The following is a 21,042-nucleotide window of genomic DNA, read 5'->3' as shown; positions in this document are numbered from 1 at the left end:
AATTCAATGTCTATGTACACATGCCATTCAACATCTTTGCCTCACTGTTCTGTTAACTTCTATTCCATAAGCACTTTCCGCTTCACCCTACATAAGTGAACCTCTCTGATTTTGTCATCACTAAGAACATTTAACGCACAAGATCACTAATTCAAGCATCTTAGTATTTTACCTTAATCTTTTTTATAAACCTAGATTTTTCAGCTATTACTTTCACAATATTTTTCTTTTTAACTTTACGTGATGTCTAGTACATAGAAATATCTTACCATCTCTACTCCGTTTTATGAATGTGTCATTATGCTGTATCACTCACTGCACCTATATACTTCTGTCATTTTTATTTTTTTAATTAATTTATTTAATTGGAGGCTGATTACAATATTGTAGTGGTTTTTGTCATACATACACATGAATCAATCACGGGTGCACATGTGTTCCCCATCAGAACCCCCACCTACTTCCCTCCCCATCCCATTCACCAGGGTCAGTGCAACAGCCCTGAGCATCCTGTCTCATGCATCGAACCTGGACCTGTGATCCACTTCACATATGATAATACACACATTTCAACACTACCCTCTCAAATCATCCCACCCTAGCCTTCTGCCACAGAGTCCAAAAGACTGTTTTTACATCTGTGTCTCTTTTGCTGTCTCGCATATAGGGTCACTATTACCATCTTTCTAAATTCCATATATACACTTTAGTATAGTGTATTCATGTTTTTCTTTCTGACTTACTTCACTCTGTATAATAGGCTCCGATTTCATCCACCTCATTAGAACTGATTCAAACACATTCTTTTTAATAGCTGAGCAGTATTCCATTGTGTATATGTACCACAAAATTCTTATCCATTCATCTGCTGATGGAAATCTAAGTTGCTTCCATGTCCTGACTGTTATAAACAGGGCTGTGATGAATATTGAGGTACAAATGCCTCTTTCAATTTCCTCGGTGTGTATGCCCAGCAGTGGGATTGCTGGGTGATATAGCAGTTCTATTCTCAGTTTTTTAAGGAATCAACACACTATTCTCCATAGTGGCTGTACTAGTTTTCATTCTCACCAACAGTGTAAGAGGGTTCCCTTTTCTCCACACCCTCTCCAGCATTTATTGTGTGTAGAATTTTGGATAGCAGCCATTCTGACCGGCATGAGATGGCAACTCACTGTGGTTTTGACTTGCATTTCTCTGATAATGACTGATGATGAGCATTTTTTTCATGTGTTTGTTAGCCATCTATATGTCTTCTTTGAAGAAATGTCTGCTCAGTTCTTTAACCCATTTTTCTGATTGGATCATTTATATTTTTGAGATTAATTCTTTGTCAGTTGCTTCATTTGCTATTATTTTCTCCCACTCTGAAGGCTGTCTTTTCACCTTGCTTATAGTTTCCTTCGTTGTGTAAAAGCTTTTAAGTTTAATTAGGGACCATTTGTTTATTTTTGCTTTTATTTCCATTACTCTGGGAGGTGGGTCATAGAGGATCCTGCTGTGATTTATTTCGGAGAGTGTTATGCCTATGTTTTCCTCTAGGAGTTTTATAGTTTCTGGTCTTACATTTGGATCATTAATCCATTTTGAGTTTATTTTTGTGCATGGTGTTAGAAAGTGTTCTAATTTCATTCTTTTACAGGTGGTTGACCAGTTTTAACAGCACCACTTGATAAAGAGATTATCTTTTCTCCACTGTATATTCCTGACTCCTTGTCGAAGACAAGGTGTCCATAGATGCATGGATTTACCTCTGGGCTTTCTATTTAGTTCCATTGGTCTATATTTCTGTCTTTGTGCCAGTACCATACTGTCTTGATGACTGTGGCTTTGTAGTATAGTCTGAAGTCAGGCAGGTTGATTCCTCCAGTTCCATTCTTCTTTCTCAAAACTGCTTTGGCTATTTAAGGTTTTTTTGTATTTCCATACAAATTGTGAAATTATTTGTTCTAGTTCTGTGAAAAATACCATTGGTAGTTTGATAGGGGTTGCATTGAATCTATAGATTGCTTTGAGTAGTATACCCATTTTCACTAGATTCATTCTTCAAATCCATGAACATGGTATATTTCTCCTTCTATTTGTGTCCTCTTTGATTTGTTTAATCAGTGCTTTATACTTTTCTATATATAGGTGTTTTGTTTCTTTAGGTAGATTTATTCAAAGAATTTTATTCTTTTCATTGCAGTCATGGATGGAATTGTTTCCTTAATTACTCTTTCGGGTTTATCATTCTTAGTGTATAGGAATGCAAGGGATTTCTGTGTGCTAATTTTGTATCCTGCAACATTACTGTATCCATTGATTAGCTCTAGTAATTTTCTGGTAGAGTCTTTAGGGTTTTCTCTGTAGACGATCATGTCATCTGCAAACAGTGAGTTTTATTTCTTCTTTTCCAATCTGGATTCCTTTTATTTCTTTTTCTGCTCTGATTGCTGTGGTCAACACTTCCAAAACTATGTTGAATAGTAGTGGTGCGAGTGGACACCCTTGTCTTGTTCCTGACTTTAGGGGAAATGCTTTCAGTTTTTCACCATTGAGGATAATGTTTGCTGTGGGTGTATCATATATGGCTTTTATTATGTTGAGAAATGTTCCTTTTATGCCTGCTTTCTGGAGTTTTTTTTTTTTTTTTTTTTTTTTTTTTATCGTAAGTGGATGTTGAATTTTGTCAAAGACTTTCTCTGTCTCTATTGAGATAATCATAAGGTTTTTTATCTTTCAGTTTGTTAATGTGGTGTATTGCATTGCTTGATTTGTGGATATTGGAGAATCCTTGCATCCCTGGAATAAAGCCCACTTAGTCATGATGTATGATATTTTTAATACGTTGTTGGATTCTGTTTGCTAGAATTTTGTTAAGAACTATTGCATCTATGTTCATCAGTGATATTAGCCTGTAGTTTTCTTTTTCTTTCTTTTTTTTTTTTTGGCATCTTTGTCTGGTTTTTGTATCAGGGTGAATGTGGCCTTATAGAATGAGTTTGGGAGTTTACCTGCCTCTGCAATTTTCTGGAAGAGTTTGAGTAGGATATGTGTTAGTTATTCTCTAAATGTTTGGTAGAATCCAGCTGTGAAGCTTTCTGGTTCTGGGCTTTTGTTTGCTCAAAAATTTCTGGTTACAGTTTCGATTTCCATGCTTGTGATGGGTCTGTTAAGATTTTCTATTTCTTCTTGGTTCAGTTTTGGAAACTTGTATTTTTCTTAGAATTTGTCCATTTCTTCCAAGTTGTCCATTTTATTGGCATATAGTTGCTGATAGTAGTCTCTTATTATCCTTTGTATTTCTATGCTGTTTGTTGTGATTTCCCCATTCTCATTTCTAATTTTGTTGATTTGATTCTTCTCCCTTTGTTTCTTGATGAGTCTGGCTAATGGTTTGTCTATTTTATTTATCTTCTGGAAGAACCAGCTTTAACTTTGTTGATCTTTACTATGTTCTCCTTTGTTTCTTTTTCATTTATTTCTGCCTTAATTTTTATGATTTATTTCCTTCTATTAACCCTGGGGCTCTTTATTTCTTCTTTTGATAGTTTCTTTAGGTTATTTATTTGATTTTTTTCTTGTTTCTTGAGGCAAACTTGTATTGCTGTGAACCTTCCCCTTAGCACTGTTTTTACTGAGTCCCATAAATTTTGGGTTGTTGTGCTTTCAATTTCATTCATTTCTGTGCATATTTTGATTTATTTTTTATTTCTTCTGTGCTTTGTTGGTTATTCAGAAGTGAGTTGCTTAGCCTTTGTGTGTTTGTATTTTTAATAGTTTTTTTTTTTTTTTTTTTTTTTTTTTTTTTTACCCTTGTAGTGCCATCTAATCTTACTGCATTGTGATCAGAAAGCTTGAGATGTTTTCAATTTTTTAATAATTTACCAAGGTTAGATTTATGGCCCAGGATGTGGGCCTGGAGAAGTTTCCATGTACACTTGAGAAAAAGGTGAAATTCATTGTTTTGGGGTGAAATGTCCTATAGATATCAATTAGGTCTAACTGGTCTATTGTATCATGTAAAGTTTGTGTTTCCTTGTTAATTTTCTGTTTAGTTGATCTATCCATAGGTGTCAGTAGGGTATTAAAGTCTCCCACTGTTACTGTGTTACTGTTAGTTTCCCCTTTCATACTTATTAACATTTGCTTACATATTGCGGTGCTCCTATGTTGGGTGCATCTATATTTATAATTGTTATATCTTCTTCTTGGAATGACCCTTTGATCATTATGCAGTGTCCTTCTTTGTCTCCTTTTACAGCCTTTATTTCAAAGTCGATTTTATTTGATATGAATATTGCGACTCCTGCTTTCTTTTGGTCCCTATTTGCATGAAATACCTTTTTCCAGCCCTTCACTTTCAGTCTGTATGTGTCCCTAGTTTTGAGGTGGGTCTCTTGTAGACAGCATATATAGGGGTCTTGTTTTTGTATCCATTCAGCCAGTCTTTGTCTTTTGGTTGGGGCATTCAACCCATTTACATTTAAGGTAATTATTGATAAGTATCATCTTCTTGCCATTTACTTTGTTGTTTTGGGTTCACATTTATAAACCTTTTCTGTGTTTCCTGTCTAGAGAAGATCCTTTAGCATTTGTTGAAGAGCTTGTTTGGTGGTGCTGAATTCTCTCCGCTTTTGCTTGTCTGTAAAGCTTTTGAATTCTCCTTCATATTTCAGTAAGATCTTTGCTGGTTACAGCAATCTGGGTTGTAGCTTTTTCTCTTTCATCACTTTAAGTGTGTGCTGCCATTCCCTTCCTGGCCTGAAGAGTTTCTAGTGAAAGATCAGCTGTTATCCTTATGGGAATCACCTTGTGTGTTGTTCATTTTTCCCTTGCTATTTTTAATATTTGCTCTTTGTATTTGATCTTCATTAATTTTATTAACATGTGTCTTGGGGTGTTTCACCTTGGGTTTATCCTGTTTGGCACTCTCTGGTTTTCTTGGACTTGGGTGGCTATTTTGTTCCCCATTTTAGGGAAGTTTCCAACTATTATCTCCCCAAATATTTTCTCATGACTTTTCTTTTGCTCTTCTTCTTCTGGGACTCCTATGACTCCAATGTTGGGGCATTTGACATTGTCCCTGAGTCTCTGAGTTTGTTCTCATTTCTTTTAATTAATTAATTTATTTATTTTTAATTTTTCAGTGGGTTTTGTCATACATTGATATGAATCAGCCATAGAGTTACACGTATTCCCCATCCCAGTCCCCCATCCCACCTCCCTCTCCACCCGATTCCTCTGGGTCTTCCCAGCCCACCAGGCCTGAGCACTTGACTCATGCATCCCACCTGGGCTGGTGGTCATTAGTCTTTCTTTTTGCCTCTCTGCTTCATTTATTTCCACAATTCCATCTTCCACCTCACTTATCCTATTTTCTGCCTCAGTTATTCTACAGTTGGTTCCCTCCAGAATGTTTTTTATCTCAGTTCCTGCATTATTCATTATTGATTGACTCTTTTTTTATTTCTTCAAACTCCTTGTTAAACATTTGTTGCATCTTCTCAATCCTTTTCTCCAGACTATTTATCTACAACTCCATTTTGTTTTCAAGATTTGGGATCATTTTTACTCTCATTTTCTGAATTCTTTTTCAGATAGACTCCCTATCTCCTCCTCTTTTGTTTGGTTTGGTGGGTATTTATTGTGTCCGTTTACCTGCTGAATATCTGTCTTTTCATCTGGTTTAAGTTGCTGTGTTTGGGGTGGTCTTTCTGTATGCTGGAAGTTTGTGGTTCCTCTTTATTGTAGAGGTTCCTCCCTGTGGGTGGAGTTGGACGAGTGACTTGTCAGTGTTTCCTGGTTAGAGACACCTGCATCAGTGTTCTGGTGGGTAGAGCTGGATCTCTTCTCTCTGGAGTGCAATGGAGTATCCAGTAGTTGAGTTTTGAGGTGTCTATGTGTTGGTGTGACTTTGGGCAGCCTGTATATTAATGCTCAGGACTATGTTCCTGCATTGTTGGAGAATTAGCATGGTATCTTGCTTTGGAACTTGTTGGCTCTTGGATGGATATTGGTTTCATTGTAGGTATGAAGGTTTTTGGATGAGCTGTTGTTGATTAATATTTCCTGGTGTCAGGAGTTTTCTGTTATTCTCAAGTTTTGGATTTAAGCCCCTGCCTCTGGTTTTCAGTCTTATTCTTACAGTAGCCTCAAGACTTCTTCATCCATACTACACCAATGATACAACATCTAGGTTAATGGAGAAAAGATTCTCCACAGTAAGGGACACTCAGAGAGTTTCACAGAGTTACACAGAGAAGAGAAGAGGGAGGAAGGTGATAGAGGTGACCAGGAGGAGAAGAGGGGGAGTCAAAATGAGAGAGAGATCTAGCCAGTAATCAGTTAGCTAAAGGTTCTCCACAGCCCAGAATACCCAAAGATATTCACAGTGTTGAGTAGAGAAGAGAAGTGCGAGGGAGTAGATAGAAGTGACCTGGGGGAGAAAAAGGAGAGTCAAAAGGGGTATAGGGCAGTCAAACCAGTAATCAGACTCCAAAGTGAAATGGGTACTGAAGATTGGATTCTTAAAGGTGCAAAATTGATAACAAATACCAAAAACCAATGATTAGAAATATAGAGTAGAGGTTAGACTCTCAAAAATACAATATTAAAAAAGCAAAACAAAATCACAAAATTATTTAAAAAATATATGAAATTTGCTTTAAAAATAGGGTTTTTTTTTGCAAGATAATAGTAGGTTATAAAAATGAAAATCAAAGGAATAATAAAGGGCTTAAATAAAAAGGTTAAAAAATTTAAAAAAATGATAATAGTAAAATATATCTAGGAATTTCTCTGGAGCTGTTGTGGGCAGTGTGTGGTCAGTTCAGTTACAGATAGTTCCTTGTTGCAGCTTATACTTTCTCTAGGTCTATAGGCCCCTTTCAATGTAGTCGGTGCTAACTACAGTGTTTTAATCTGTTGCACCTGTCACTTCCCAAGCGGTTCCCTCTCTTTATTTTGGCTTCTTCTGTTTGCAAGTCTCATCAGTGTCTAATTTCCACCGTGACACAAGGGGGCGGAAGTGGTCACTTATTTAGGCTCACTTGTTCAATTTTGCTGTGGGGAGGGAGGAATATTGCAAACGAATATCACTGGAGTGTGTGGGGAGTGCTTGCAGTGTCTGGGCCACACTGGGTTTGCCCCCACTCACGGTGTGTGTACTTTCCCAGTCTACACTACTCAAGCTCCAGGTTGCTCTCCAGGGGAACTCTCTAAAGCAGGCCCTGGGTTGCATGCACTTCCCAGATCTAAGCTGCTCAGGTTCAGGTTCTTGGGTACTCCACAAAGGCACAGACTTGGTTGGGTTTGTGTTTGGTGCCATTTCCAGGTCCAAGCAGCTCAGGTGAGCAGGTGCTTGGCGAGCACACTCTCCCGGCTGAGTGTTTTATCACCTCCCCAGTCCCAGCAACTCAGTTTCCTGGGTGTGCAGTGGGAGCACTGTCTCAGGTGTGCCATGTGTCTCCTCTGGGGAGCTGACCTCTGGCCGTGACCCTCCTGGCAGATGTCAGCCATCCAGGATCCCAGTAAGACTTGGTTAGCAACTGGGAGCCTGCTCACAGTTTGGTAGAGGATGCCGTCTCTGGGGCTGAAATTACCCCTCAGTGGCTCTGGCTGTCGCCCGCCTGCCTCTTGCCTCAGGGAGGGGATGGGCCGGTCCACAGCTGGCTAGCTCCCCTCTGGTATTCTCTTAGTCCTTTGTTCTGTGAGTAGGCTCAGCAGTGCCTTAGGTTAGAGCTTTTCACAGGAAAGTTCTCTCCCTCCTGCTTTCTTTATTTTCTTTTCTTCCTCCTTTTTTTTCCTCCACAGTTTGAGTTGCTATATCACATTAGCTCCCTCAGATTGTCCTCAGGGCATTCAGGCCTGGTCCTTATCCTAAGCAATGCAGCCCACGCCTCCCTGTTCACCCCTCACTTGCTGGTGGTGGACACAAGTGTCTGGGCTACTTCTCTGGGAGTTGTGGTTAGGCATGTAATTTGTGGATTTTATGTATTTATTTTTTCCTCATGGTTATGTTGCCCTCTGAGACTCCAAAACTCACCACAGACCCACCAGTGAGAGGGTTTCCTGGTATTTGGAAACTTTTCCTCCTTCACAACTCCCTCCCTGGGACAGGTCTCCATCCCTAACTCTTTTGTCTCTCTTTTTATCTTGTATATTTTGTCCTACCTGCTTTTTGAAGACAGTGGGCTGCCTTTCTGGGTGTCTGGTGTCCTCTGTCAGCGTTCAGAAGTTGTTTTTTGGCATTTGCTCAGTGTTCAAATGATCTTTCAATGAATTTGTGGAGGAGAAAGTGGTCTCCCCGTTCTATTTCTCTGGTATCTTAGGACCACCTCACTGCTGTCATTTTTAGAATTTGAGGTCTCTCACTCACTTTTATTCCTTGGAGATTTTAGCATATGGGTCATTAATATTGTTTCTTACATTATTTTTAACCAAAATATTTGATGACTTTAGTATCAGTTCAGATGATCCATACAGCCCCCTGAGTCTCCTAGTTCACTTCCTTTTCACTTTTTTACTTGGATGCCATTTAAACTATACTTTCCCATGGTTATATGCAAGATCTAGTCAATGTGTTCTCTCCAAAATCTGTTTAATCATCCTTCCCTCCAAGCACAACCTTTTAAAAAAAAAAAAAAAACTTTTTGCATTGTGTTGGGGTGTAGTTGATTAGCAAACAGTTTTGTGATAGTTTCAGTTGAACAGTGAGGGGACTCAACCATACATATGCATGTATCCATTCTCCCCCAAATTCCCCTCCCATAACATTGAGTGAACATAAACTTCTGACTTTCCTACTCACATCTTCTAGAAGAGACATCACAATTTTCCCACACTGTTATGACCATCGATTTCTTGATACAATCAACTTTGCTGTCTAATATTACCACACATCCTTACTTTCTTTATTATCCAACTTTGTATAGTATCTGACTTCCCTGGTGGCTAAGTGGTAAAGAATTCACATGCAATGCAGGAGACCCAAGAGATGTAGGTTCGTTCCCTGGATCAGGAAGATCCCCTAGAGGAGGGCATGGCAACCAACTCCAGTATTTTTGCATGGAGAATCCTATGAATAGAGGAGCCTGGTGGGCTACAGTCCACAGGGTCACAGAGGCAGATACGACTGAAGCGACTTAGCACGCATGCACATATAGTACCTTGTTGTAATTATTCTCTTGAATATTTACTGACATATCTTGGTCACTGTTCCTTGTCTTACTTAAAAATGCCCCAACTGTTATTAAATATAACTTTGCACTCATTTCACATCCACATCAAAGCTGGTTAGGGGAAAACATACAACCATGCTAATTATACTAACTGATTATAAAGTTGTGACTACCTTGTTAAATGGCCATCAGCAATGCTTAGGCATTCTATTACATTTATGTGCTTAATTCACTCTGTAAATTCTTTAGTTAATTAACCTATCACATATTTCAAACTTTGTCATTTCTTTCCAAATTCCAACCTTACTGTCACTCGTTCACATATTCAATAACCATGCTCATTAGCTCACTGAGAAACATAAGAAATATCAGAGAAAATATATATTCTTGCACTATCAGATCATCTACCATAGTCATGTAATCTTATTTATCTTTCTATTACAATGGATGAATTGTCTGTTTACTCCAAATCAACCCTTTCTCACACACACTGGATTCCATCTCCACTCCAGTCCCAGCCTATTCAATGACTATGCTTTTAAAGCTATCTCCTCTCTCTTGCAACAGCATGAGTTTTTTTTCCTCCTTCTCAATGTTTTCATTGGCATACAGCCATCTTTTTGAAATCCCTAATTTCCCCCCAAATCTCCTGAACAAGTGAACTAGTGAAGTTGTTCAGTCGTGTCTGACTCTTTGTGATTCCATGGACTATAGCCTACTAGTCTCCTCCATCCATGGAGTTTTCCAGGCAAGAGTACTGGAGTGGGTTGCCATTTCTTCCTTCAGGGTATCTTCCCGACCCAGGAATAAAACCCAGGTCTTCTGCACTGTAGGCAGAGACTTACTCCTCAAATCTCTGTTCCCTTCCTATAAGAATGCTTTTAAAAAGTATTATATCCTCACCTTGTGTAATTCTGGTCCTCCGACTCTCCCTTGAACACATTACAATTTGGCTTCTCTTCACATTACTCCAGTGAAAAAGAGTTGTTGGTTTCAAGACCACTAATGGCCTTCACATTGCAAAATTCAATAATCACATCTCCATCTTGCCATTATTTGACTTTCAAACAGCTTTGGACACAGTTAATCACCCTCTGCTGTAGACTACATATTTGTGTCTACCCAAAATTCATATGTTGAAATTGAATGTCCAATATGATAATATTGGGATGTGGAGACTTTGAGAGGTTCCTAGGTCATGAGGGTGGAGATATCATGGATGAGATTAGTGTCTTTATAAAAGAGACTCCACAGAGTGTCCAATCCCTTTCACCACACAATATGGTAACAAGAGGTCTACAAGATTCTAGGTCATATACTACTTCTTGTTTTAGCTATGAAATCATTAAAAAACTAAATAGGGTGAAGCAAACATAGTATTTTCTCTGATATAAATACAAATGGAAAATCAAAATATGCAAATGTTGTTCTTGCACCTCAGTTGTTGTTAGGTTGCTCAGTCGAGTCCAACTCTTTGAAACTCAATAGAATGCAGCACTCGAGCCTTCTCTATCCTTCACTATCTCCCAGAGTTTGCTCAAACTATGTCCATTGAGTCGATGATGCCATCCAACTATGTCATCCTCTATCTCCCCCATTTCTTCCTGCCTTCAATCTTTCTCAGCTTCAGAGTCTTTTCCAATGAACTGATGCTTTGCATCAGAGGGCCAAAGTATTGGAACTTCAGCTTCAGCATCAGTCCTTCCAATGAATATTCAAGGTTGATTTCCTTTAAGATTGACTGATTTGATCTCCTTGCTGTTCAAGAGATTCTCAAAAATATTCTCCAGCATCAGTACAAAAGTGTCAATTCTTCAGTGCTCAGCATTCTTTAGGGTCCAACATTCACATCTACACATGACTACTGGAAAAACCATATGGTCTTTGACTATAAAGACCTTTGTTGGTAAAGTGATGTCTCTGTTTTTTCATATGCTGTCTACATTTGTCATAGCTTTTCTTCCAAAGAGCAAGTGTCTTTTAATTTCCTGGCTGCAGTCACCATCTGCAGTAATTTTGGAGACCAATAAAATGAAGTCTGTCACCATTTTCATTATTTTTCCATCTGTTTGCCATGAAGTGATGGGATTGGATGTCATGACCTTAGTTTTTTGAATGTTGAGTTTTAAATCAGCTTTTTCACTCTCCTAGGGTTTCCCATGTGGTTCAGCTGGTAAAGAATCTACCTGCAATGTGGGAGACCTGGGTTCAATCCCTGGGTTGAGAAGATCCCCTGGAGAAGGGATAGGCTATCCACTCCAGTATTCTGGCCTGGAGAATTCCATGAACTCTATAGTCCATGGGGTCGCAAAGAGTTGGACACGGCTGGGCAACTTTCACTTTCACTGTCCTCTTTCACCTTCATCAAGAGGCTATTTAGCTCATCTTTGCTTTCTGCCATTAGGGTGGAGTCATCTGCATATATGAGTTTATTGATATTTCTCCCAGGAATTTGATTACAGCTTATGATTCATCCAGCCCAGCATTTTGCATGATGTATTTTACACATAAGTTAAATAAGCAGGATGACAATAACAGCTTTGACGTCATCCTTTCCCAATTTTGAACCAGTATGTTGTTCCATGTTTGGCCCTAACTATTGCTTCTTGACCCGCATCCAGTCTTCTCAGGAGGCAAGTAAGGTGGTCTGGTATTCCCATCTCTTTAAAATTTTTTCCACAGTTTCTTGTAATTCACAAAGCCAAAGGATTTAGCATAATCAAAGAAGCAGAAATAGATGTTTTCCTGGAATTCCCTTACTTTTTCTATGATCCAACAGATGTTGGCAATTTGATCTCTAGCTCTTCTGCCTTTTGTGAATCCAGCTTGTACCTCTGGAAGTTCACATATTGCAGAAGTCAAGCTTGAAGGATTTTGAGCATTAACTTGCTAGCATGTAAAATGAGCCCAGTTGTATGGTAGTTTGAACATTCTTTGGCATTGCCCTTCTTTGGGATTGGAATTAAAACGACGTTTTCCAGTCCTGTGGTCGCTGATGAGTTTTCCAAATTTGCTGGCATATTGAGTTCAGCACTTTCACAGCATCATGTTTTAGGATTTGAAATAGCTATGTTGGATCCCATCACCTCCACTAGCTTCGTTCATAGTGATGCTTCCTAAGGCCCATTTCACTTCATAATCCAGAATGTCTGGCTCTTGGTGAGTGACCACACCATCATGGTTATCTGGGTCTTTACAACCCTTTTTGTACAGTTCTTCTGTGTATTCTTGCCACCTATTCTTAATCTTCTGCTTCTGTTAGGTCCATGCCATTTCTGTCCTTTATTATGCCCATCTTTGCATGAAATGTTCCCTCGGTATCTCATTGAAGAGATATAAATCTATTAATAGCAAAAGAAAAAATGAAAAATATATCTTTGTTAGATTGGAGAGACCTAAAGTAGTAAAGCAGTGCTTCCTTGGTGGCTCAATGGTTAAAAAAAAAAAAAACAAAAAACAATGCAGTACACACAGGAGACATGAGTTTGGTTCCTGGGTAAGGAATACCCTCTGAAGGAGGTCGTGGCAAACCACTACAGTCTTTTTTTATTGTCTATTATTTTTATTAGTTGGAGGCTAATCACTTTACAATATTTTAGTGGTTTTTGCCATACATTGACATGAATCAGCCATGGATCCACATGTGTTCCCCATCCCGATCCCCCCTCCCGCCTCCCTCCCCATCCCATCCCTCCGGGTCTTCCCAGTGCACCAGCCCTGAGCACTTGTCTCATGCATACAACCTGGGCTGGAGACCTGTTTCACCCTTGATAATATACATGTTTCAATGCTGTTCTCTTGAAACATCCCACCCTCGCCTTCTCCCATTGAGTCCAGAAGTCTGTTGTAATACATCTGTGTCTTTTTTTCTGTTTTGCATATAGGGTTATCATTACCATCTTTCTAAATTCCATATATATGCATTAGTATACTGTATTGGTATTTATCTTTCTGACTTACTTCACACTATATAATGGGCTCCAGTTTCATCCATCTCACTAGAACTGATTTGAATGAATTCTTTTTAATGGCTGAGTAATATTCCATTGTGTATATGTACCATAGCTTCCTTAACCATTCGTCTGCTGATGGGCATCTAGGTTGCTTCCATGCCCTGGCTATTATAAACAGTGCTGCGATGAACACTGGGGTGCACGTATCCCTTTCAGATCTGGTTTCCTCGGTGTATGCCCAGGAGTGGAATTACTGGGTCATATGGCAGTTCTATTTCCAGTTTTTTAAGGAATCTCCACACTGTTCTGCATAGCGGCTGTACTAGTTTGCATTCCCACCAGCAGTGTACGAGGGTTCCCTTTTCTCCACACACTCTTCAGCATTTATTGCTTGTAGACTTTTGGATAGCAGCCATCCTGACTGGCGTGTAATGGTACCTCTTTGTGGTTTTGATTTGCATTTCTCTGATAATGAGTGATGTTGAGTGTAATTTCATGTGTTTGTTAGACATCTGTATGTCTTCTTTGGAGAAATGTCTGTTTAGTTCTTGTCCCATTTTTTTGATTGGGTCATTTGTTTTTCTGGGATTGAGCTGCAAGAGTTGCTTGTATAATTTTGAGATTAATCCTTTGTCTGTTGCTTCATTTGCAATTCTTTTTTCCAATTCTGAAGGATGTCTTTTCAACTTGCTGACAGTTTCCTTTGTTGTGCAAAAACTTTTAAGTTTCATTAGGTCCCATTTGTTTATATATGCTTTTATTGCCAGCATTCTGAGAGGAGGGTCATAGAGGATCCTGCTGTGATTTATGTCGGAGAGTGTTTTGCCTATGTTCTCCTCTAGGAGTTTTATAGTTTCTGGTCTTAGATTTAGATCTTTAATCCATTTCAAGTTTATTTTTGTGTATGGTGCTAGAAGGTGTTCTAGTTTCATTCTTTTACAAGTGGTTGACCAGTTTTCCCAGCACCACTTGTTAAAGACATTGCCTTTTTTCCAGTATATATCCTTGCCTCCTTTATCGAAGATAAGGTGTCCGTAGGTAGGTGGATTTATCTCTGGGCTTTCTATTCTGTTCCATTGATCTATATTTCTGTCTTTGTGCCACTACCATACTGTCTTGATGACTGTGGCTTTGTAGTAGAGCCTGAAGTCAGGCAGGTTGATTCCCCCAGTTCCATTCTTCTTTCTCAAGATTGCTTTGGCTATTTGAGGTTTTTTATATTTCCATACAAATTGTGAAATTATTTATTTTAGTTCTGTGAAAAATACCGTTGGTAGATTGATAAGGATTGCATTGAATCTATAGATTGCTTTGGATAGTATACTCATTTTCACAATATTTATTCTTACAATTCATGAACATGGTATATTTCTCCATCTATTTGTGTCCTCCCTGATTTCTTTCATCAGTGTTTTATAGTTTTCTGTATATAGGTCTTTCGTTTCTTTAGATAGATATACTCATAAGTATTTTATTCTTTTTGTTGCAATGGTGTATGTTATTGTTTCCTTAATTTCTCTTTCTGTTTTCTCATTGTTAGCATATAGGAATGCAAGGGATTTCTGCGTGTTAATTTTGTAGCCTGCAACATTACTGTATTCATTGATTAGCTCTAGTAATTTTCCGGTAGAGTCTTTAGGGTTTGCTATGTAGAGGATCATGTCATCTGCAAACAGTGAGAGTTTTATTTTTTATTTTCCAATTTGCATTCCTTTTATTTCTTTTTCTGCTCTGATTGCTGTGGCCAACACTTCCAAAACTGGTTGAATAGTAGTGGTTAGAGTGGGCACCCTTGTCTTGTTACTGACTTTAAGGGAAATGCTTTCAATTTTTCACCATTGAGAATAATGTTTGCTGTGGGTTTGTCATATATAGCTTTTATTTTTTTGAGGTATGTTCCTTTCTATTACTGCTTTCTGGAGAGTTTTTATCATAAATGGATGTTGGATTTTGTCAAAGGCTTATTCTGCATATATTGAGATAATAATAAGGTTTTTTATCTTTCAATTTGTTAATGTGGTGTATTACATTGATTGATTTGCAGATATTAAAGAATCCTTGCATTCCTGGGATAAAGCCCTCTTGGTCATGGTGTATGATATTTTTAATATGTTGTTGGATTCTGTTTGCTAGAATTTTGTTTAGGATTTTGCATCTATGTTCACCAGTGTTATTGTCCTGTAGTTTTCTCTTTTTGTGGCATCTTCGTCTGGTTTTGGTATTAGGGTGATGGTGGCCTCATAGAATGAGTTTGGAAGTTTGCCTTGTTCTGCAATTTTCTAGAAGAGTATCAGTAAGATAGGTGTTAGCTTTTCTCTAAATTTTTGGTAGAATGCAGCTGTGAAGCCATCTGGTCCTGGGCTTTTGTTTGCTGGAAGATTTCTGATTACAGTTTCGATTTCCTTGCTTGTGATGGGTCTGTTAAGATCTTCTATTTCTTCCTGGTTCAGTTTTGGAAAGTTAAACTGTTCTAAGAATTTGTCCATTTCTTCCAAGTTGTCCATTTTATTGGCATAGAGCTGCTGGTAGTAGTCTCTTATGATCCTTTACATTTCAGTGTTGTCTGTTGTGATCTCTCCATTTTCATTTTTAATTTTGTTGATTTAGTTCTTCTCCCTTTGTTTCTTGATGGGTCTGGCTAATGGTTTCTCAATTTTATTTCTTTTAAAAAAACCAGCTTTTACCTTTGTTGATTTTTGCTATGGTCTCTTTTGTTTCTTTTGCATTTATTTCTGCCCTAATTTTTAAGATTTCTTTCCTTCTACTAACCCTGGGGTTCTTCATTTCTTTCTTCTTTAATTGCTTTAGGTGTAGGGTTAGGTTATTTATTTGACTTTTTTCTTTTTTTTTTTGAGGTAAGCCTGTATTGCTATGAACCTTCCCCTTAGCACTGCTTTTACAGTGTCACATAGGTTTTGGGTTTTTTTTCATGTTCATTCATTTCTGTGCATATTTTTATTTCTTTTTTGATTTCTTCTGTGATCTGTTGGTTATTCAGAAGTGTGTTATTTAGTCTCTTTATGTTTGAATATTTAATAGTTTTTTTTCCCTGTAGTTGAGATCTAGTCTTACTGCATTGTGGTCAGAAAAGATGACCGGAGTGATTTCAGTTTTTTTTTATTTTACCAAGGCTAGATTTATGGCCCAGGATGTGATGTATTCTGGAGAACATTCCGTGGGCACTTGAGAAAAAGTGAAGTTGATTGTTTTGGGGTGAAATGTCCTATAGATATTAATTAGGTCTAGCTGGACCATTGTGTCATTTAAAGTTTGTGTTTCCTTGTTCATTTTCTGTTTAGTTGATCTATCCATAGGTGTGAGTGGGGTATTAAAGTATCCCACTATTCTTGTGTTATTGTTAATTTCTCCTTTCATTCTTGTTAGCATTTACATTACATATTGTGGTGCTCCTATGTTGGGTGCATGTATATTTATAGTTGTTATATCTTCTTCTTGGATTGATTCTTTGATCATTATGTAGTGTCCTTCTTTGTCTCTTTTCACAGCCTTATTTTAAAGTCTATTTTATCTGATATGAGTATTGTGACTCCTGCTTTCTTTTGCTCTCCTTTTGCGTGAAATATTTTTTTTTTAATCCCTTCACTTTCAGTCTGTATGTGTCCCTTGTTTTGAGATGGGTCTCTTGTAGACAGCATATATAGGAGTCTTGCTTTTGTATCCGTTCAGCCAGTCTTTGTCTTTTGGTTGGGGCATTCAACCCATTTACATTTAAGGTAATTATTGATAAGAATGGTCCCATTTGCTTTGTTGTTTTGGGTTCATGTTCATACAGACATTCTGTGTTTCCTGTCTAGAGAAGATCCTTTAGCATTTTTTGAAGAGCTGTTTTGTTGGTGCTGAATTCTCTCATCTTTTGCTTGTTGTAAAGCTTTTGAATTCTCCTTCATATCTGAATGAGATCCTTGCTGGGTACAGTAATCTGGGTTGTAGGTTATTCTCTTTCATTACCTTAAGTATGTCCTGCCATTCCATTCTGGCCTGAAGAGTTTCTATTGAACAATCAGTTGTTATACTTATGGGAATTCCCTTGTGTGTTTTTTGTTTTTCTCTCTTGCTGCTTTTCATATTTGTTCTTTGTGTTTGATCTTTGTTAATTTGACTAATATGTGTCTTAGGGTGTTTTGCCTTGGGTTGTTTATTCTGTTTGGGACTCTCTGGGTTTCTTGGTCTTGTGTCACTATTTCCTTCCCCATTTTGGGAAAGTTTTGAGCTATTATCTCCTCGAGTATTTTCTCATGGCCTTTCTTTTTGTCTTCTTCTGGGAGTCCTATGACGTGAATGTTGGGGCATTTCACATTGTCCCAGAGGTCCGTGAGGTTGTCCTAATTTCTTTTAATTCTTTTTTTTTCTTTTTTCCTCCCTGCTTCATTTATTTCCACCATTTTATCTTCTACCTCACTTATCCTATCTTCTGCCTCCGTTATTCTACTGTTGATTCCCTCCAGAGTGTTTTTGATCTCTTTTATTGCTTTATTCATTTTTAATTGACTCTTTTGTATTTTTTCTAGGTCCTTGTTAAACATTTGTTGCATTTTCTCAATCCTTGTCTCCAGGTTATTTATCTGTAACTCTATTTTGTTTTCAAGATTTTGGACCATTTTTATTATCATTGTTCTAAATTCTTTTTCAGGTAGATTCCCTATCTCCTCCTCTTTTGTTTGGCTTGGTGGGTATTTTTCATATTCCTTTACCTGCTGGGTATCTCTCTGCCTTTTCATCTTATTTGGATTCTTGTGTTTGGGTTGCTCTTCTGTATTCTGGTAGTCTGTGTTTCCTTTTTATTGTGAATGTTTCTCCCAGTGGGTGGGTCTGGATGTTTGACTTGCCAAGGTTTGCTGGTTAGGGAAACTTGCGTCAGTGTTCTTGTGGGTGGAGCTGGATTTTTTCTTTCTGGAGTGCAATGGAGTGTCCAGTAGTGAGTTTTGAGATGGGTCTATGGGTCTGGTGTGACTTTGGGCAGCCTGTATAATGACACTCAGGGCTATGTTCCTGCGTTGCTGGAGAACTTGCATTGTATGTCTTGCTCTGGAACTTATTGGCTCTTTGGTGGTGGTTGGTTTCAGTGTAGGTATTGAGGTTTTTGGATTATCTCTTATTAAATAATGTACTTGTAGTCAGGAGTTCTCTGGTGTTCTCAGGTTTTGGGCTTAAGCCTCTTTCCTCTGGATTTCAGTCTTATTCTTCCAGTAGTCTCAAAACTTCTCCATCCATACAGCACTGATAATAAAACTTCTAGGTTAATGCTGAAAGGATTCTCCACAGTGAGGGACACCCAGAGAGGTTCACAGAGTTACATGAAGAAGAGGAGAGGGAGGAAGAATATAGAGGTGAGCAGGAGTAGAAAAGGGGTGATTCAAGAGAAGAGAGACATATCTAGGCAGTACTCTGTGCGCTAAGTGTTCTCTGCAGCCCAGAATACCCACAGAGATTCACAAAATTGGATTGAGAAGAGAAGGGGGAGGGAGGAAATAGAGGTGATCTAGGAGAGAAAAAGGAGAATCAAAAGGGGGAGAGAGTGATCAAACCAGTAATCACACTCCTGAGTACAAATGGGCACTGAAGGTTGGATTCTTAAATGTCCAAAATTTATATCAAATACTCAAAAACAAAGATTAAAAATCTAGAGTAGAGGTTAGACTCTTAAAAATACAATATTAAAAAACAACAAAAACACAAAAAAATTAAGAAATATATATGAAGTTTGCTTTAAAAGTAGTTTTGTTTTTTTTTTTTTGGCCAGGTTATAGTGGGTTATAAAAATGAAAATTAAGGAGTAATAGAGGAGTAATCGAGGACTCCTTTCTAAGACAATGGGCTGCTTTTCTGGATGTCTGATATCCTCTGCTAACGATCAAAAGTTATTTTGTGGAGTTTTCTCAGCGTTCAAATGATCTTTTGATGAATTTGTGGGTGAGAAAGTGGTCTCCCCGTCCTATTCCTCCGCCATCTTAGCTCCTTCCCTCTCCAGTATTCTTGACTGGAGAATCTCATAGACAGAGGAGTCTAGCATGCTATGGTTCATGGGGTCACAGAGTTGGACGCAACTAAAGCAACTGAGCACACACACACACACACACAAAGTAATAAAAAAAAAATACAGCTCTTCATTTAAGCTGATAATGACTCTGACGCAAGGCCAAAAATTAAGACTCAGTATGTGCTACCATTGCATCTGGGGTAAATCAGGAGGGCCTCAAGTGCCCTAACTACCAGTTCTCTTCCCCTCACTATCCTCCCACAAGTAAGATCAGTACAGTTCCTGCTTATCCATGAGTGATGGGTTTCAGTCCTTTGCTAGCCCATGGAATTCGACAAGCCAGTCTCACCTAGGGGTAGCCAGGGGACACCTCATCACCTTCATACTTTAAAGCCTAACATTGACAAACCCTGATGATTCACTCTGGTCTTGAGTGCAAACATCATTTGGACTGTGAATATATGAAACTAATAGAGTGGTGTCAGTACATTTTTCCAGGTTCTGGTCATCTCCAAAAATCTAGGTCAGAAATCCTTTCCTCAACAATGGGGTTAATAGGAAGCAATCAAGATAATAAAAGCACTAAAGTCTCATTTTATAATGAAGAAATAGAGATTTTTCAATGATGTGAAATATCAAATGAATATATTCGTTTACTATGCATATATGTGTTTATTAAAAGTATTCATTGAGTGTCTAGTATTTTTCCAGGCATTGTACTACTACTAAGGAGATAGTGGGAAAAAGAAAGTTACAGTCCTTTATGCTTAGATAGTTAATAAGTTGTCAATAGTATAACATTTAGTAATTGTTTATTCTCTAATCATGTCACATGATTTAGATTTTGTATTCCAGTTAGATTTTAGTTTATATAAGAGCTTTCTTTAATTACTTACTTTGTCCATTGTGAAGTTTGTACTCAATCCATATAGCTGATTGATTAATGTGTGCTATACATACACTTGGATAAAATGTAGCCAGTGACCTCATAAAGCAGTAGCATGGACTTTACCACAATAAGGAATTAAATTATGGGGTTGAATTGGATTTCAATTTTCCTCACTATTAAGACACATTCAATTAACTTTAATAGTAAATGAGAATAAGAACTATAGCCTGAAAAACAACATACATTTTAACATATTTTAAGTGACGACATTTAAAATCATTAAAAAATTAAAATGAAGTTAACAGTGGCTCAGGCGTCTAAATTGAACTGATTGGCCTTTATGGATAGTTCAGACACATCCCTGCATCACTGATAACTTGAACTTTCTGATCTTATACAGAGTGAAGTAAGCCAGAAAGATAAAGAACATTACAGCATACTAACACATATATATGGAATTTAGAAAGATGGTAACGATAACCCTATATGCAAAACAGAAAAAGAGACATGGAAGTACAGAACAGACTTTTGAACTCTGTGGGAGAAGGTGAGGGTGGGATGTTTCGAAAGAACAGCATGTATATTATCTATGGTGAAACAGATCACCAGCCCAGGTGGGATACATGAGACAAGTGCTCGGGCCTGGTGCACTGGGAAGACCCAGAGGAGTCGGGTGGAGAGGGAGGTGGGAGGGGGGATTGGGATGGGGAATATGTGTAACTCTATGGCTGATTCATATCAATGTATGACAAAACCCACTGCAATGTTGTGAAGTAATTAGCCTCCAACTAATAAAAAAAAAAAAAGTTCACCACTAGCCCTGTTTTCAAATCAATATTTGCTAGCAGCTGCTAGTTACAACTCTGTAGTTTCAAAGTCCCCCTCCTTTCACAACTATGTAAAGATTTTGAATCCCAATCCATACTTGCTTAATGAGCACACTTATTTCTTGCCAATTCAAAACCTAATTTTTGAGAACTTAGGTAACCTTGCAGGTTTTGCCTTTATAAACATCTCCCATTTTGTAGTCTGTGGAAA

Source organism: Muntiacus reevesi, chromosome X (genome assembly GCF_963930625.1).
Source record: "Muntiacus reevesi chromosome X, mMunRee1.1, whole genome shotgun sequence".
Lineage (NCBI taxonomy): Eukaryota > Metazoa > Chordata > Mammalia > Artiodactyla > Cervidae > Muntiacus > Muntiacus reevesi.
Note: the sequence above shows the minus strand (reverse complement) of the source record.